The sequence below is a fragment of the Eriocheir sinensis genome, chromosome 7, assembly GCF_024679095.1.
Source record: "Eriocheir sinensis breed Jianghai 21 chromosome 7, ASM2467909v1, whole genome shotgun sequence".
NCBI classification, from domain to species: domain Eukaryota; kingdom Metazoa; phylum Arthropoda; class Malacostraca; order Decapoda; family Varunidae; genus Eriocheir; species Eriocheir sinensis.
The window spans coordinates 13,230,554-13,248,056 of record NC_066515.1 but is presented as its reverse complement, the minus strand read 5'-3'; positions in this window follow the sequence as shown (position 1 = coordinate 13,248,056).

Below are 17,503 nucleotides of genomic sequence, written 5' to 3'. Positions count from 1 at the left end.
ATTTTTTTTGTCAAAGGTCAAGGTCAAGGTCGCACAAAACGTCATTTTGGCCATAACTTCGATTCTAATCATCGCAGAGCCTTTAGACCTGGTTTATGATTTGACCTTGACCTTAGATCTTGACCTCGAAAAGTTCGCCCAAGGTCAAAGTTTCCAAAAAAATAATTTCATCAAATTTCGAAACAAATGCTTCCATATGATGCACCTTGGATGGCCTTGGCCTTAACCTGCCCAAGGTCAAAGTTTCCAAAAAGAATAGGTTTTCATCAAATTTCGAAACAAATCCATCCATATGATGCAAAGATCTTTGGCGGAGGTGTGTACTCTCCGAGTGCTATGCGTCTAGTTATTATTATTATCATTTGTAGTAGTAGTAGTAGTAGTAGTAGTAGTAGTAGTATTGGTAGTAGTAGTAGTAGTAGTAGTAGTAGTAGTAGTAGTAGTATTGGTAGTAGTAGTAGTAGTAATAGTAGTAGTAGTTGTTGTTGTTGTAGTAGTAGTAATAGGAGTAGGAGTAGTAGTAATTATTGTTGTTGTTTCAGTTGGTGTAGATTCTGCTTATAATACTAATGCTAATGCTGCTGCATCTGCTCCAACTTTTACTCTTTAATTAAAAACAAATTGTTGTTTTTGTAGCTGCTGCTGGTGATGCTTTTGTTGTTGATGTCGTGGCTGTTGCCGCCGGTCTTCTGTTTTGTTGTTGATGTCGTTTATGAAGCATTTTTGTTGCTGTTACTGTTGTTATTTGTTATTCTTGTAGTTTTTATCTCTGTTATTATTGTTGACGTAATATTTTTTAATTGCTTTAAACATTCATTTTGTTTCGTTGCTGTTATTGTTGCTACTTATAGTTGTTTTGTAGTGATGCTACTGTGTCTGGTGGTGTTGTTTTTTATTCATTAACATAGCAGTAGTGTCGGTGTAGTAATAAAGGCAGCAGAAACAGCGAATTAGCCGTAAAATAGGCAGCTGCAAAAGCAACATCAGCAGCAAATCATCATAATAATCTCCATCATTGTCATTACCATTAACATTATTATCCCCGGCCTCCGCATCGGCAACAAGAGCAGCGTCAATAGCAACAACCACACGGCAATCAGAAAGTTAAAGTTATGAAAACCTTGTTATTGTTCATTACTTAATATAACGAAACATTTTCATCTAATCAGTGTTTGCCGCCTAACCGCTCGCCCTGCTCTATGCTTTACATATTACTCCTAGAAATATTGATTATCTTGTTTTGCTCCTCCCCTTATATATTATAATTCATCTCCTTTTTCATAGCCTAATAAACCTGCTCCTCGTCATTTTGTGCTGCATCATTCTCTCACATATTATTTCACCAATTTCCCCCTGTAGCCCCTTTCTGTTTTGGGGGTGGTCGGGGAGATGCAGAAGCGTCGTACACCCTCAAAACCAGGCCCGGGATGAACCATCGGAGGGTTCTGCGTGTGGGCTTCTGGGACGTTCTGAGTCTTTAAGACAAGGAAGCCTGGCGTTGGCGAGTCAGAAGTGGAGTTTACGTACACCCACTACTGGTCCGGCGTGAGCAGTGGTGCCCGTCGTAGGTGCAATACGCATCTGTAGCCACGTGCAACCGTTCGTGAATGAGGCTGCTCCAGTTGACGAACGTATGTAAGTGAGGTTGAAGTGAAACGAAAAAGGCGTGTTCTACCCCCAACTCGGGACACATTAAACCCTTTTTGCGGCTTTAACGTGCCTGACAGAATCGGTTATGAGTTATGTGTTGGTTCAAATGGACCATGAACACCAACAGTGGGAGTATGATAATTGCAGGTTCTTGGCACAATATACCGTAGCTGCACCGCTGGTCTTGGTGCAGCAACTTGAGCGGGGTAATTAAAGAGATAAGCACATTCTTGTAAACACTCTTAGGAGGACTACAGAATTGCACAGACTCCAGAATGCTAATTTACTTCCATTTGATTATTATGATTATTGTCGCCAAGTGCCTTCGCAGGATCCTGGGATATCGCTGGAATGATTTTGTGCCGAACTAGCGACTACTTCGTGGAGCTGAATCAAGGCTTGTTACTAGCTTAGTCCGTGAACGCTAACTCCGGCTGTATGGGCACGTGACACGTTTCACATACGTCGATCCTGCTTACAGGGTTGTTTCTGTACGAGACAACCCTGCATGAAGGGGATTATAGGGACGCCCCCGTAGCTCATGACTCGGGCGAGTTGATCCATCGTGTCAAGAGTGGCTTGGAATGGGAACGGTAACTGCGTGGGGGCTTCCTCGGATGGACCATCGATAGTGGAGATGGCGGGTGAGCCTAGCAATACGGTCTCTGGCGTGTGCTTCTCATTAGTTATTTAATCTTTGGCTGCGAGGTATGGACACTTGAATAGTGGCTTGAGGAGACGAACTGATGCTTTTGGTACTAGGCCCTACATAAAAATAAATAAAAAAAATGAACATAGGATGTCGATAGAATGATTGTATCAAACCGGTGACTCCTCCGTAGGGCAGGATCGAGGACTATTTCCTGCATAGTCCGTGAACGCTAACTCCGGTAATATGACCATGAGCCACGCCACCCAGAAGTCAGCCTTGTTCACTGGCTTGTTTATGTAAGTGTCAATCCCGAGTGGAGATGGCCAAGGGTACGCCCACATAATAATTGGCTGGGACGAGTCGATAGATCTTGCCATGAGGTACTTGGGAGACTTTCGTTTAAGGAACCCCCGGGTTTAGTGTCGAAGAGTGCGAGAGCTGACCCCCCCCCCCCCCCCCAGGAGTGTGCCTTTACTAATTTATATATTGATCATTTGCATATTTATTGTGATATTATAATTATTATTATTTTTATTATTATTATTATTATTATTATTATTATTATTATTATTATTATTATTATTATCATTATTATTATTACTATTATTATTATTATTATTATTATTATTATTATTATAGTTATTATAAAATATTATTGTTAGAATAAACAAATCGATTGTCCTTGCCCTGTGGTACTCATGATGGAAGGGATGCCTGTATAGAGACTTGTCCTGAGAAGCCCCCGGGTTTGGTATCGTAGACTGGGCAAGGCGACGCGCCCCCGTCGTATAACTCATTTGACTGATTGATAACGTACGTATTCGAAAGGCTACGGGCCAATCCACAAAGCGCTACGATGCCCTCTGGCTTTCGTAACTCTCCCTTTGGTCGGGGGTCACCGAAAGCCATACGAGGTCTCGAGAACCAGCTTCCAGATTCCAGAAAGAAAATAAGAACATGTTTCACATAAGGAAGAATATCCATTACAGTGATATATGCGGATAGGTTTGTTTACTGAATTGCGTGGGGCGTAAAACTCCCTGCAACACACACACACACACACACACACACACACTCACCGCCACCGGGTATAAGGTAAAAGTAAAGCCAGGAGGTGGAAAGAAAAGAAAAGGAAAGGGATGGTGGAATGAAGAAATGGAGAAAGCAAATAAATAAGAAAGGGTACATGCAACAGGAAGTGTACAAATTTAAGAACAACCAGAGAGAGAGAGAGAGAGAGAGAGAGAGAGAGAGAGAGAGAGAGAGAGAAGGGTCAAGGCTGAGAGAATGAGGTATGAAAAGACGTGGGGGATTAAAGGAAGAAATAAAAGGAAGTGACATAATTAATAAGAAGAGCAAGAGCAAATGTTGAAATAGTGGAAAACTTGAGAGCAAAGGGTGAGGAGGGGGAAAGGTGGAGGAGGAGGAGTTAAGAACTGCTTCCTGAGAGGCGAGGAAGCAATGGCCTTGGGCGTGTGTCAGGTTGCCACACGTCGCCCTGGGTTACTTCTTATATATAAGATTATGTTTATTTGCTTTATAATTTCTACAAGAAGCTTTGTATTTGCATTCTTTAACCTCCGTCCCGTGTGCAGTTTACTTGATTTCCTCCTTTGGGGCGCGAGGCACTGTGTCCTTTTCGCAGAGGTGGACAAGTGCGGTACTTAGCGCGGTAGTGCGGTAGTACCGCATCACAAAAATACTACCGCAAACTTTCTGAAAATACCGCACTACCGCGGACCGCACTAAAAAACCTGCGGTACATTTTGCGGTACTTAGAAAACTATCGAAGACATTTGCAGCGCGGCATGCTCACAGAAATGTTTTTGTTTTTTTTACAGTGAATCGAACTCAATTAGTCAATCGGTATCAGTCATCAGAATCAGTGATTCAGTCATTCTGACTTTTTAGCTATTGTTCAAAATTAAATACTAAATGAATAATAATCTGTTCGTCACCCAAGGCGGCGCACCATGACTGCCTCTGACGATGACTGTACATGGCAGTGTAGCCTACTGTACAACAATGCAAGCAAGCACTAACATGATCGCCGCTCAATCTCATGTTCCGTACATTTTTTTCTTTGATGCATAACATAGACCATAGTACATACTATATCTGTTTTTTAAATTCATTGTAACTTCTCTCTCTCTCTCTCTCTCTCTCTCTCTCTCTCTCTCTCTCTCTCTCTCTCTCTCTCTCTCTCTCTCTTTTCAATGTAGCCGAGATCAATATTGTTTGATTATAATAACAATAATAAGAATAAGAATAAGAATAATTTATCATCATTAATATTATTATTATTATTATTATTATTATTATTATTATTATTATTATTATTATCTCCTCGTTGAGATTTCTACGTGATTTCTTCGCTGAGGCCTGAGACGCCAGTGCTTACAGCTTTCCCACGGTCGAGGTCTCGCTATTAACAGTTGCAGCTAATGTGTTTTGTCAAAATATGTTGGACAGTTTGAATAATGTTTCACAATTGTTCCCGTCATGACTTTCCTATATTAGTAATCTTTCGTTTGCGCTCAAACGCCGGAGAATTTTTCCCCTTCCAACCCTCTTCCCCTTCCCTTTCACTCCCCCATATCCTCCCTACCAATCCTCCCTGGCTAGTGCTACTGGAGTTGTCGCACCTTCCTTCCTTCCTTCCTTCCTTCCCAACCCCCACTTCCTCCTCTCTCATATGACGTTACCCTCCTCCTCCCCTTCCTGTCCCTCCCTCCTCCCTTGGAAAGTTGCATTCCCTCCCCTTCCCATCCTCTACTCCCCTCCCCCCCCCCTTCCTCCTCCCTTACCTCCCTATCTCCCTCCCCCAGTCCTCCGTTATTTTTTTTTGTATCTCACAGGTTATTAGTTTGTCAATGGATAGCCAGGATAGGCACTGAAGTATTTTTCTTATATTGACTAGTGACTACCGCTACCGCAGTACCGCACACCGCTCTGGGAAAGAAAAAAAATGGGACCGCACTACCGCAACCGCACCACTTCGGAAAAAGTACCGCACTACCGCAACAGCACTACTGATTTTTCAGAATCGCGCCCACGTCTGCCTTTTCGTAGGAGTTTTGGGCATTTCCAGGGGTGGTTTAATGGCCCTGGTGGTAGTTTGACTCTTCTTCTATGCTATTATTGTGAGAAAAAAAAAACCTCATGAAAACCAGATTGATCTCCTTGTTGACCTTTGGAAATAGTTGATGTTACAGGTCGAAGCGTCTGAGAAAGCCGACCCAGGTGAGGCGGAGGGTGACTTCTGATTCGAAAGGCAGTTACGAAGCTCTTACCTCACGAAACGCTTAGTGGATCAGGCCGTAGCGCAGTTGGTAAGAATTTAATAAGTACTCGAAGGCTCACGAACATTCAATTTTTAAAGGGCTTTGAAGATCTGGTCCCAGGTTTTTGACGTGAGGGAATGACCATGTGTTGATCTTTCGTCGTAGCCAAGGAGTACGTGCTTTCCCTTGCAAGAGAGAAGCAATACTGAGATATATATATATATATATATATATATATATATATATATATATATATATATATATATATAGAGAGAGAGAGAGAGAGAGAGAGAGAGAGAGAGAGAGAGAGAGTCAGTCCAACGGCGAGGACACCAGATTATTTATCAGTTAAACTACTTCAGACGTAATACTGAGACAAGCGGCCCTGTAGTGCCAGATTTTTATAAAGTGTTAAGTGTTAAGTGAAGCCCGCAGTGGCCGATGATTTTCTCATGCCAGAGGCCCATCCCCTCTCCCTGGAGTTACCCGTACTCTCCGCCAGACACACTCCATGACCCGCAGCACGGCCAGACACGCCTGCTTCCCGCCCAAATTCTTGGCTTGGCGTCCGCCACCTCACCCTCGTCCCCCCCTCTCTCCCCTCCAGTCCCGCAGTCTACTCCACGCTGCTTCTAGAAGCTTCCTTGCACCGCCCCTTGTGCCCGCGCGCGCAGTGCTGAGATGCCATACAGTTCCTTATAAATTTACCTCCCCGTAAGTATTGAACCCAAAATAGATTTTTGCCACGAATAACCTTGAAAACCATACCATCTGAATTTCTTTGTAACACATCAGTGGATGTTGTTAATTTTTTTCCCCTTTTATTAATTTAAGAAATGTAACCCTTTCCGGCAATCTCCCTCCCGTCTCTGCCCTCTCCCGGGCCCGTATAAAAGAGCCAGTAACCTTCACACGCCCTGAGACACGCCAGCCCTCGTCGACAGACCGACTTGGTCGGCTAGATTTCGATCGCCGATAGAGTCGGTCTGTCGGTTCCCTTTGACAAAGGCCCGTGCTCCCTTGCGCAAGAGGGAGCAATCTCCCCCCCCCCCCCTCACACGCCCATCATTCTACCCCCCTCTTCAACTCCAGGTAAGCGCTACGCTGTGCATTGAATAACGCCCTCCCCACCCCCCACCCCCAGTGAATCCAACCTCCTATCTTCCCAGTGCATTTATTCTCCCCCTGCTATTATACTGCTTCCTATCTTAGTGAAATATGCCCCTCACACGCCCCTCATTTTGCCCCCCTCTTCAACTCCAGGCCCTGTTTTGTAACCAGTCGACTACGTGTCGGTCCACTCACACGTCCATTCACACACACACTTCCACACCCGTTTCCCAAGTGCCTCACTCGATTATTTGAAAATGTAGTCGCCTTCTTGTTACCCTTGTGAGCGTTCATAGGACCGGCAAGGGCAGGTTGTTAGGGTGTAAGGTTACCAGAAGTCATTGTTTTTCATGGTGTAAGTTTCACCAGACTAGCCTAGGATACAGTACAACTATTATACCATTCCTTATCATTGTAACAAAATGTAATATCAAAGTAAATTCCCCTTGTAACTACATTATTTTTTCTTGATTTTATCATTGCCCCTTTCATCTAATATTTGAGGTTACGGTTGGTTGGCCGGAAACCGCACACTGGAAAAAGTGCCTCACGTCCTCCATAAAGTTTCACGCTACCTCAAGTATTTTTTTACTCACCCGGCGTGATTGAGTGTAGTTATTAGTCAAGTTTGTCATTTTTAGTCTTATTTTCTCCCCATTGAGCAGGGAGTTTCGATCCTCATCGTGGGGTGGTGGCAGCCTACCTTCATCGTTGCACTCAGTTACGCGGGAGTAGTTATGCAGTATAATTTGTCTATTCATTCAATTAAATAATAATTTGCTCAAATGCATTAACACGTAAAAAGATATCAGCCCCGTGAGATCTCGGGGCACTGCAGCCCCATCAGGCATTCTTTAATAAATGAGTCGTGCCGTTATGAAGACAGACGGCAAGAAACACAACGGTGAGGCTCACATAAAATTAAACTAAGAAGCTCCGCAAACACTAAATTTTAATTCCTCACCCCAGGCTTTCTCTTAACCCCCCTCCTTCTCCTCCTATTATTCCTTTATTATTTCCTTCCTTCTCATCATCATCCTCCAACTCTTCCTCTTCCTCCTTTTGCCTTTGACCGACACTCGCCCTTAGCAAATTTCATATTTCCTCTCTTATTTTACATCAAAGGATGCGGCTAAAGGGCAACAAAAAGAGTACAAAAAAAGCCCGTTACTTGCCGCTCCCACAAAAGTAAAAAGTAAAGGATAGCCAAAAGATAGGTCAATGTCAAGTGGAGAGGTGTTTTGATACACTCTTTTTGATAGAGGTCAAGTCATAGGCAGGAGGAAATACAGACGAAGGAAGACTGTTCCAGAGTTTCCCAGTGAAGGGGATGAAAGAATGGAGATGCTGGTTTACTCTTGCATAAGGGGTTTGGACAGTATAGGGATAAGCATGAGTAGAAAGTCGTGTGCACCGGGGCCGCGGGATGGGGGGAGGCATGCAGTTAGCAAGTTAAGAAGAGCAGTCAACATGAAAATATCGATAGAAGATATAAAGAGAAGCAACATGGCGGCGGAATTTAAGAGGTAGAAGGGTGTCAGTAAGAGGAGGACAGCTGATGAGATGAAGAGCCTTAGACTGCACTCTGTCCAGAAGAGCTGTGTGAGTGAGTGAGATGCCTACTCCATACGAGGGCGGACAAGGCCCCTATATATGGAAAGCATCTGTGCGGAGGAGAAGAACTGGCGGAGACGATACAGAACGCACAACCTCGAAGAAGCTGATTTAGTAAGAGAGGAGATGTAAAGTTTCCAGTTGAGATTTTGAGCTAAGGATAGATCGAGGATATTTAGTGTTGAAGAAGGTGACAGCTGGGGGTTGTCGAAGAATAGGGGATAGGTGTTTGGAAGATTGTGTCGAGTTGATAGGTGGAGAAACTGGGTTTTTGAGGCATTGAAGAACACAAGGTTCCTTTTACCCCAATCGGAAATGATAGCAAGGTCTGAGGTTATGCGTTCTGCAGCCTCAGTCTGGAGTCTTGTAATTCCTGTTGAGAGGGTCTTCTGTTGAAAGAAGTTGAATAATGCAGAGTGGTGTCATCAGCGTACGAGTGGATAGGACCGTTTGTTATGGAAAAAAGATTATTGATGAATAACAGGAAGAGAGTGGGTGATAGGACAGAGCCCTGTGGAACACCACTGTTGATAGGTTTAGGGGAAGAACAGTGATCGTCTACCACATCAGAGATAGAACGGCTGGAAAGGAAACTGGAGATAAAGGAACAGATAGACTTTTACATCAACGACGTGGATGTTGGACTCAATAACCGCATTAGTAAATTTGCAGACGACACAAAGATTGGTAACTCGGTTCTCACTGACGAAGACAGGCAAAGCCTCCAAGATGATTTGCCCAAAATTTCAGCTTGGTCGGATAGATGGGAGATGCCCTTTAACGCAGACAAGTGCCAGGTCCTTCAAGTTGGAACGAGGAATAAGAACTTCGATTACGAAATGCGCGGCGTTAAACTCAAAAGCGTTCAATGCTTCAAGGACTTGGGGGTCAAAATCGCGTCAAACCTCAAATTCTCACAGCAATGCATCGATGCAGCAAATAAAGCGAACAGAATGTTGGGCTTCATTAAAAGAAACTTTTTATTTAAGAATAAAGATGTAATACTCCCGCTCTATAACAGTTTAGTCAGACCCCACTTGGAATATGCGGTACAGTTTTGGTCTCCCCACCATGCAAAGGATATTGCTAAATTAGAAGGTGTTCAGCGTCGGGCAACGAAAATGATCCCTTCCTTGCGCAACAAATCCTACGAAGAAAGGCTTTCTACCCTTAACATGTTCTCTCTTGAGAAACGTCGCCTCCGAGGAAAACTGATCGAATGTTTTAAAATACTTAATGGTTTCACGAATGTAGACAGATCAACATTGTTTATGATCGATGACACTTTGCGCACGAGGAACAATGGCGTAAAACTCAGATGTAGACAAGTAAATTCAGACTGCACCAATTTTTACTTCACCAACGTTGTAGTGCGAGAATGGAATAAGCTCCCACCATCAGTGTTCCAGTGTAACACGATTGACTCCTTCAAAAATAAGCTCGACCGTCACTTCCTTCAACTTAATATCAACTAGAGTAGAAATGCAACGTTTTGGAGTCTTCTGATTAATGTAAAATCACTTAGGTTTAAGGAGAGACCACCAAGTCTGGACCATGGGGTCTGTGTGGTCTGATTTTCTATGTAAATCTATGTAAATCTCTCTCTCTCTCTCTCTCTCTCTCTCTCTCTCTCTCTCTCTCTCTCTCTCTCTCTCTCTCTCTCTCTCTCTCTCTCTCGTGCTTCTCATTTATCTCAGTAAGTTAATACAGGTCAGCTCATATGCTTGGATCACGTTTTTTCAGTCACCGCTAAGTAGCCTAAGACTACCCACATGCTGTCCTGAAGACCAACCATTAACCTGGACTCTAGAAGAAACCGTCTAAGTGAATCAATAATGAGTTCCAGGGGACAGCAAGAGCCAAGCATAATTGGCGCCACTATAAAAATTGCCTGCGCTATGACGGGCTTGGGCCGACCATAATATATATATATATATATATATATATATATATATATATATATATATATATATATATATATATATATATATATTATTTATTAGCGGGGAGAGAGAAAGTACGAGGAATGTATGCCTCCATTCCAGAGACAATCACCTCTGTAATGCGCTGGGCACACACAAAGGGGTCTCTATCCTGTAAGCAGTAGTCATTCCACGGGAAATCGGAAAAGTACATCATCAGGTCGTCCCACCGAGCTGAAGCAAAATACCAGAAGCATCGCCTCTTCGGTGGGTCCAGAGGATGTACAGGAGCGATTGGACAGGGTACAGAAATAAGGTTGTGATCGGAGGAGCCCAACGGAGAGAACAGTCTGACAGAGTGAGCAGAAAGGTTAGAAGTAAGGAAGAGGTCTAATATGTTTGGCCGGTCTCCAAGGCGGTCAAGAAAACGTGTAGAGTGCTGAACCAACTGCCGTAGGTCGTTGAGGAGAGCAAAGTTGTAGGCTTGTTCACCAGGCTGGTCAGTGAAAGAGGATGAAAGTCAAAGCTGGTTGTGAACATTGAAATCTCCTGAGATGCAAATTTCAGCGAAGGGAGAGTGAGTCAAGTCTAAGGCTCTTCGTCTCATCAGCTCTCCTCTTACTGATAGTCTTCTACCTCTGAAATTCCGCCGCCATGTCTATCGATATTTTCACGTTGACTGCTCTTCTGTACTTCCTAACTGCATGCTTTTGGATCCTTCTTTTCTTGTATTTTAATTTTTACTTTTTTATTTCATTTGCATTAGCTTGTATTAAAACAACTCTTTTATCACTCATTAATTACTCCATAAATGATCTCACCGTCTCGTATCCCTGGTAGCGTGATCCGGCTTAAGTTGTTATTGGAAACTGGTGTTCGGGGATAAACAAGGGAAAAAGAAAATATACATTTATTTAAAATTAAATGAAAGTAATTGCCTTACGCAATATTCTATGCTCAGACGATCATAACGCTGGCATATTCAGCAATGGATACAACATATGACAAACGACATGTCTTTAAACATAATACTACAATATGTGCTCAGTTGTTGCCAATAATAATAACACTCGTCATTCCACAAGCAGTGGTTTGTTTCTCTCTGCTTACATCACAATATTTAAATACTCTCCTCACATCCTTATAACACATTCCTATAGTATAATCTACTACAATTTCACGGAAGCACCAAATTATACCACACCCAGTGGTTTCTACCTTTGCTTTACATCGCAAACAAATAATCACAATCCTGTCCCACTCACAATCCGACAACACATCTCCTACATTATAATCTCCAGGACAAAACAATCGGTTTCCCTTAGATTCTCGAGTTTCTACTCACGATTAAGATCACAACAGCCATTCTCAGCTGAGTGAGTAGCAAGGCTGCTTGAAGCGAGTGCAAGGCTCGGTCTGCCCATATCACTTCTGTCTAGGTCACATTTTTCCTTGCTTGAGGCGGAACTACATCTTTGACACGCCTTCATTTTCTACATAACCAGCAGCCAATACTTCCTGTCAACAACCATTGGCTCGCTCATTATGTTATATTGTTTACTTCTCCTACTATTTGTGATTTCACTCTTAAGACACTCCCACAGTGACTTCTCTTTTCAGTTATTCGCTTATAGCATTTCGTCACACCGCACGTGACATGTTAGAGTCCTCTTGAATGGTTATCCACACTTCCTGACCACGCCTACTGGGTATCTGTTTTCTGTATGTGGGTTTGGGTATTTTCCATAACCTCTTAGTAGTGTTAGTGCTTATCAGATGTTTACAACTTTGTATGTCTGACTAATTGCTTTCCTTCCCTCTCCTATCATATTTACAATTCTTGTCTCCATATCTCCACTCGGTATTTGCCTCTGAGTGTGGTCACTATTAATTAACTGTGCTGCTATGGTCGTCTTCTGTTTGTCCATATTCTGGGTCCCAACAATGCCACCCCCCCACCCCCTCCTGCGGCCTCGCCGCACTCGACTTTCTACTCAAGCTCATCCCTTTACTGTCCAAATCCCTTTCGCACGAGTTAACCAGCATTTTCACTCTTTCATCCTTCACGCTGGTAAACTCTGAAACAATCTTACTTCATCTGTATTTCCTGCTGCCTAAAACTTGAACTCTTTCAAGTGGAGGGTATCTGGACACCTCCTCCCGAAATTGACCTATCTTTCGGCCACTCCTCTTGACTCTTTTGTAGGAGCAGTGAGTAGCGGGCTTTTATTTCATTATTTGTCCACCTGCATAGATATCGACAACGCCATTTACTCGTGTTCTGCGAGTCCATAACACCGTCGCCAGGCCATACATAAGTACTTCGAACGACTTCCCGGGAAAACCCACAATTATTATATTCAACGCTACCAAGGCCTGCAAAACTTATGATGATTCCAATATCCTCACAACATGCATGAACACTGAAAGTCAGTGACTCTGATGATGCCAGATGTTGATGATGAAAACCAGAGTTATAAGTTTTTGTAGATAACCATGAGAAAGAAGGATGAATATTCATAAAGGTGGGGACAAAGATTGACATATAGGCATATGTAAACCAGGAATGAATAAATACTTTTTTTACAGCAAAGGAAGCAGCTCAAGGGCAAACAAAGAAATAATGACTTCTAAACACTGCCCCTATAAAAAGAGTTCAGAAGAGTGGCCAAAAAAGAGGTCAATTTCGGGAGGAAAGGTGTCTTGATACTCTTCTCTTGAAAGAGTTAAAGTCGTAGACAGAAGGAAATACAAAATAAAAGGAATATTGTTCCAGAGTTTACCAGAGGAAGGGATGAAAGTATGAAGATGCATGAGGGGGAGGCATGCAGTTAGCAAATTCAGAAGAGCAGTCAGCGTGAAAATATCGATAGAAGATAGAGAGGCAACATGGCGGCGGAATTTAAGAGGTAGAAGACTGTCAGTAAGAGGTGGGAAGTTGTTTAGACGAAGAGCCTTGGACTCGACTCTGCTGTCTTGAAGACCGCCCGTCAACCCGGACTCCAGATCAACTTTCTAAGAGGATAAAAATTGAGCTCTGGGGGGTAGCATGAGCCAAGGAAGATGGCGCCACTATACAAACACCGCTAGGTTGTTTGACTTAAATCAAGTCGATATGAATCACTGATTTAAATTAAAAAAAATACAAATCCAGATAGCAACAACATGGCAACACTATGGAATATAAAAAAATAAACAAACAAAACACTAACTTTGATATCAACATTTTAACTGCCAACAATGAAGTTTCTCTTTTTTTTTATAAACTCATGACTATTAGGATATAACTATATAAAGATGCTTCAGATGTCTGAGAAACTTGCTCATAATTCTGCACCAAGACAAGCGATATACATGCACCTAACCCATTACACTTTCTGCCACTTTCATAGCATAGCAATACCGTCTTGAGCACAATTTGATGGAAAAAACACACACAGAAATAGGAGAAAGGGCACCTACCCGCCAGACAACTCATCACTTCCCAGAACCCTTGAAATAATTATTAACCTTGGTCACCACCGGACGACCTGCCTCATAGAACAAGACTTATTACCTATCTGTTAACAGTAAAATAAATACAGTAGTTAATGAAATACCTATGACATCAAGGCTAAGGGAATGCAACTCGTGCGAACGTACGTTTACTCCGTAGTGTCATAATAAGGTAATTGTCATATGCAGAAAACATGTGAACTACAGCTCGCAGCAGTTGGCATGGGTAGTCATAAAGCCCTCGAACCAACAGCTTACCAAGCCGCGCCGTGTCACCTCAATCGTTACCCAAGTTTGCTAAGCTGCTTCTCTCCTTCTCTGCCCGGCCCTCCTCTTCCTTTTTCCAACCCTCTTCCTCCCATGTTCAACTAACTAGAGAGGAGCATACGCCAAGGAAAGCGTTGATACACTCACTCCACTCCCAAATGTCCCCCCAAAGCCAGCTCCCAAGTCTTTCTTGGCAATTTCGATCGACTTGCCTCATCCCTGGGTTACGTTGTCTCCTCCACGCTCGGTTGTCTGGTACAGAAAAAACCCTATGAGCAAGATAGACGGGGAGTATGCCACTTTCCTTTATAGCCGGAATTAGCGTTAATGGAGTAAACTTGTAACAGGTTTCCATTCAGTTTCATCTCGTAGTCGCTGGTTCGACAGGAAGACATCCCAGCGACACTCCATGATCCTGCGAAGGCACTTGGTACCAAGGACATCGAAAAGCATCTCAAAGTCACTTTTGTGTCCATATCTCACAGCCATACGGAAACACTGGAAGCACAATCGACTTAGAATATTCAAATTTTTGTCCGCCTGTGCCTATTACACAAAAGCCTGGCGAAAAGCTGCTGACCGCGAGATCCCCCAGAAAGACGTCTACATGATTATTCAGTGGTCTGAAAGGAACAGAGTACGACGATGCAATACAGAAATGACAGCATCGCTGAGGACACAAACTCAAGCTACTCACCCTAATTACGTTGCAGAAGAGATGTCTGAGCATTTTTTTTAATACCTGAGCAACTTCAACAATGTGAATCACTGCAAGATTTTTACACTCCAAAGTAACCCGAGACCAAAAAACAATAGACAGCATAAAAGTGATGTAGCAATTCGTGCGGGGCGATGCAATAGACATCGGCCGAAGTTGCTTCACCCACTAAAACAAACTTCCTGCAGAGGCTTGATGCAGAAACGATCAACTTCCAACAAAAGATCATTGGCCATCACTTTGTTGTGCCAGTGGTGAACAGAACATCCTGCACTCACGTGTAAGACGTGCTTTAAACTCTTCCGCAGGTCACTGAGTTGGATAACGAAACGATTAAAGTACATAAATCACTAAACAACAAAAGAGCCTCATTATCCGCCGCGCAATGAGCCAGCAGCCAGTCATTTGCTTGCTCTTTCCGGGGAGAGAGAGTGAAGGAGTAGGTGTGGTTCCAGAGGCTTCTCTCACATAATATTATCGATATGATCTGACGCGGAACCAGAACGAGATTAAGACGGCATTGCGTGGAGCGGAGGGAAGGAGGGAGGTAAGGAAAGGCGTTTATGCAAATGTGATGACTGGTATTGCCTCACATTATTGTGACGGAGAAGGGAAGGCCGCAGGAGGCCGTGGCTAATAAGACAGATGGGAGAAGATGAATGGAGGAGGAAGAGGGGTATACGTAAGCCTTATTCATTAGGGAAACTGCATTACGGGATATACGTAAGCCAGTGATGGTGAAGGTATTTGTGTTTGGACAATGCTGGGAGTTAAGTTTAAGAAGGAAGGGATGAACAGAGTGAGAGGAGGCAGGCATGGTTAAGGTATGGAAGCGTGATAGCGTTTCGAATATCGGAAGAAAATATAACAAAAGTTAAAGTAAAGCCAATGATAGTGGCGGCATGGGTATTAAAATATATGTTGTGGAATAATGAAGGAATAGCGGAAGAGCAGGAGGGGAGGATATATTTGTCATTGCTTCAGTATTAGCACAAGGCTGAAGGGAAGGGAATGATGGAAGAAGAATCATATGTATTAATTAAAGGCAGTAGAGGTATTAGTATTTGATAAAGACATGGCTGGAAATGAGGGACGAGGGAGCAGGACATGCAGAGTAGCCATGGTAAACATAGACGATTAAGGAGGAAAGAAGAAAAGGACGAATGTTGGGGAAGTAATGAAAGAGAAAGTAAGGAAGCAAGAAAAGAACCACACTGATGGTAATGACCGGCGAATTGTAAGAGAGATTGATAAAGAAACATTAAAATCATTGACGTGTACGGTCTATTTCTGTGCCGTGGATCAAACGAATGCATATATACTTTCCTGTTATTTTTCACCATTAGGAACCGGGCATAAATATCACAGTGTTCTCGATTGTACGGAGCCGGCCATAAGTATCACAATGTTGTCGATATGTGTTATTAGTGTGTCGGATGTCCCTGTGTTAATGAAAGAGAGCGTGATGGGTACTAAATAAATAGATGATGAAAAAGTATTGAATTTATAGAGACGCAAGAAGCCAGAAGAGCTTTGAAATTTGTGGAGTATTTAGAGAGAGAGAGAGAGAGAGAGAGAGAGAGAGAGAGAGAGAGAGAGAGAGAGAGAGAGAGAGAGAATTTACATAATTGTGCATAGATATTTAGATCACACAGAACCTATGGTCTAGACCAGTGGTTCTTAAAGTTTTCAGCCCCGATACCCCAGAGTTCAACTCCAGGTCAACCTGATATCCCCTCTCCAATATTAGCCTACTACTCCCAACTCTTAACTTTTAATTTCCTGTAAAAAAGAGAAAACCGGACGGCTATGAACAAACGGCCGAATTTTGTGGAACCTTTTTAGTTCTAATATTTTCCAGGATACCTTTTTGGATACCCCCAAGAACCGGTTTCGATACCCCCTGGGGGGATTTAGGCACTACTTTAAGAACACCTGGTCTAGATTACGTGATCTGTCCTTAAACCTAAATGAAATTCCAATGAATGGCCTTAACGTCGATCACTCCATATTTTTTTTCAAATCAAAACAAATCCAAGGACTAGAAGTAATGGTCTACCGATTCAGGCGAGGCAATGCACACGTCAGCAGGATTTTTTAATTGAGTTATTCGCCAAAAGAACATGATTCATTATTTTTATAAAAATCATATGACCGTTACTTTATTGTATCAGGAATAAAGAGAACGAACACTCATTAGTGCTAACACCTGCGCTACAGGCACATACGTGCTCCTCCAGCAGATTAAATCAATACAGCGAACAACCGTGATGTGCAAATATTCCATCTGTTGGCCGCCTTTCATGTCTCAATACTTTTTATCCTCCTCCTTCTCCTTCTTCTTATTTTTCCTTTTCCTCTTCATCATTTTGTTCTTTATCTTTTTCTTCTTCTTCTTCTTCTTCTTCTTCTTTTTCTTCTTCTTCTTCTTCTTTTTCTTCTCCTTGTTGTTGTTGTTATTACTATTATTATTATTATTATTATTATTATTATTATTATTATTAATAATAATCGTTGTTCCTCTTTTTCTTCATCTTCGTTTTATTTTATTTGCAAATATTATTTTTTTCCATTTTCTTTTTTCTCTTCTTTTTCCTCTGCCTTTTCATTCTCGTGCATTTCTTTATCTTCTGGTTAGTCTTCTCTTTCTTTATCGATGGTTATTTTTTCTTGTAATTTTATCTTTGTTTGTTTCTTCTTCTTGTACTTCGTCTTCTTATTATTATTATGAATATTATTATTATTATTATTATTATTATTATTATTATTATTATTATTATTATTATTATTA